Source organism: Anabrus simplex, chromosome 4, assembly GCF_040414725.1.
Source record: "Anabrus simplex isolate iqAnaSimp1 chromosome 4, ASM4041472v1, whole genome shotgun sequence".
Classification (NCBI taxonomy): Eukaryota; Metazoa; Arthropoda; class Insecta; order Orthoptera; family Tettigoniidae; genus Anabrus; species Anabrus simplex.
This window is the reverse complement of record NC_090268.1, coordinates 370,665,285-370,667,823: the sequence shown is the minus strand read 5'-3', so window position 1 is coordinate 370,667,823 and position 2,539 is coordinate 370,665,285. Positions and strand designations below refer to the sequence as shown.

General features: G+C 46.4%; 1 non-coding gene across 1 annotated transcript; it reads right to left on the bottom strand.

Annotated features, from left to right (window-relative positions):
• Positions 1-523: 523 nt before the first annotated feature.
• On the bottom strand, positions 524-596 carry TRNAA-AGC (transfer RNA alanine (anticodon AGC)). Its single transcript has one exon. It is a non-coding gene; the product is annotated as a tRNA-Ala (tRNA).
• Between the last annotated feature and the right edge of the window lie 1,943 nt (positions 597-2,539).

Genomic DNA, 2,539 nt, shown 5'->3' with positions numbered 1-2,539 from the left:
GTACTCCGCCCAGGTGACCTCACCTGCTATGCTGAATAGTGGCCTTGTGAGGGGGGAGGGAAGGTAATGGGAAGATTGGAAACGATAGAAAATGAAGTGGGAAGGAAGCGGCCCTGGCCTTAAGTTAGGTACAAACCCGGCATTTGCCTGGAGGAGAAGTGGGAAACCACGCAAAACCACTTCCAGGATGGCTGAGGTGGGAATCGAACCCACCTCTACTCAGTTGACCTCGCGAGGCTGAGCGGACCCCGTACCAGCCCTCGTACCACTTTTCAAATTTCGTGGCAGAGCCACCGGGCCTCCGGAGGTGGCAGCTAATCACACTAACCACTACACCACAGAGGCGGACATCAGTACCATTCCTTTTCAATATTGTTGTCTGATACTTGCGCAGGTTTTCTGTGTCTTTTAGAGTAGGCAGAAGCGTGATAAAATTAATTTGTCTAAGGGCAATATATTCATTAAATTGTAATGAAAGAATTTTTAAGCTGGTTGGAAAAAAATTTAATAATGAGAAAAATTCTGGAGGCGCCGGGTATCGATCCCGGTACCTCTCACATGCTAAGCGAGCGCTCTACCATCTGAGCTACGCCCCCAGTTAGTGCATATGAGTATTTTATAATGTCTTTTGCGGTTGCTCCAGTTTCTTCGGCTCCTGTGCGTGTGTCCAGCTGGCGTGCGATCAGCGAATCTACTTTCACCTCTCTGCGACCAGGGCGTTGTAACACAGTGGTGAGCAAAGGTCGACTTCTTGAACTCGACGACTTCTAATGTCTTAATCTAGACAATACGGAGGCATTATTACATTGTTTCTAAGACTAGAAACATCCCGCGTTATAAATGTATGAAACATATGTTTGTGTGAATAACATGCCTAATGACCGACCAGTGCTGCTCTTATGGTTTTAATCAGGCGACTGTGTTGTTTTCATGCCTTTTGATACCATTCTTACATGCCCGGGACTTCCAGTTTTAAGTGGAATCCGAGCTAAAAGAAAATTATTTCTCATTTTGAGAACCACATGTGGCCGGGATTCGAATCACGGCCGCCTTGGTGTGATGTCCAAGCAAGCATATTTGATAGAGTAGTCATTAAATTAGGTACCTGGAGTTGAAGTGGATTCTTCTTTATCTGTTTACCCTCCAGGGTCGGTTTTTCCTTCGGACTCAGCGAGGGATCCCACCTCTACCTCCTCAAGGGCAGTGTCCTGGAGTACTGCGGACTCTGGGTCGGGGGATACAACTGGGAAGGTTGAACAGTACCTCACCCAGGCGGCCTCACTTGCTATGCTGAACAGGGGCCTTGCGGGGGGATTGGAAGATTGGAAGGGATAGACAAGGAAGAGGGAAGCAAGCGGCCGTGTCCTTAATTTAGGTACCATCGCGGCATTTTCCTGGAGGAGAAGAGGGAAAAAACGGAAAACCACTTCTAGGATGACTGAGATGGGAATTGAACCCCCGTCGACTCAGTTGATCTTCCGAGGGTGAGTGGACACCATTCCAGCCCTCGTACGTGACAGCGCCGGGAATCGAACCTGGGCCTCCGATGGTGGCAGCTAATCACACTAACCACTACATCATAGAGGCGGACTATTATAAGTTTCACCAAGAATAAGGGGTTATACTGCCCGAAGGCAGGTCCGAACCTCCGCAAAGGTGTTCCTGAGCCGGAGTTTACGTGCAGTAGGGTGGCCAGTTCCTTTCCGCTCCTCCATTCCCTTACCCCCCACCAACAGCGCGTGACAACCCATCCAACTCCTGACCACGCCCAATGTTGCTTAACTTCGGAGATCTCACGGGATCCGGTGTTTCAACACGGCTACGGCCGTTGGCACCAAGAATAAAAGTCCTCTCAAATTTAATTTCTGTGTGAAAGGGATTACTGTATATATGTGTTAATGTAAGAAAAAATCTTCATTTGAGTAATCACGTTAACGAGCCTGTAAATAAAGGTTACAGATCATTGCATATTGTTTTAAGGGCACAGAATGTAGGAGTTGAAGTATTGATGTAAATGAGAAGGCATGGAAATGTTCGGTTAGATCCAAATTAAAGTATGATTCCAGAGTATGGGACCCCACACCAAGATTACTCGATACGAGGACTGGAAAGAAACACGATATTTGTTGTGAGTGACTTTCAACAACAGAGCAGTATTACGAAAATGTTACAAACTTCGGGCTGAGAAGACTTGGAAGTAAGGAGACAAGTTGCTTGTCTAAGCGGTATGTTCCGAGCTGTCGGTGGGGAGATGGCGTGGAATTTGATTGGTAGACGAATAAGCTCGATTGGAGTTTTGTGAGAAAGATCATAATATGAAAATAAACTTGGAATTCAAGAGGACATCCTGGGAAAACTATTAGCTTATAGGATGAGGAATTGGGGATTGGAGTAAGCATGATAAATGTTTGATATATTTCCAAGATCTTTGAAATCACTTAAGAAAAGACGAAGAAAACGATAGATAGGGAGTCTCCAACCTGGGCGATAGCCCGAACAGTAGCGGGGATTGGGAATTAGAAGTATCGTCGCCATAAGA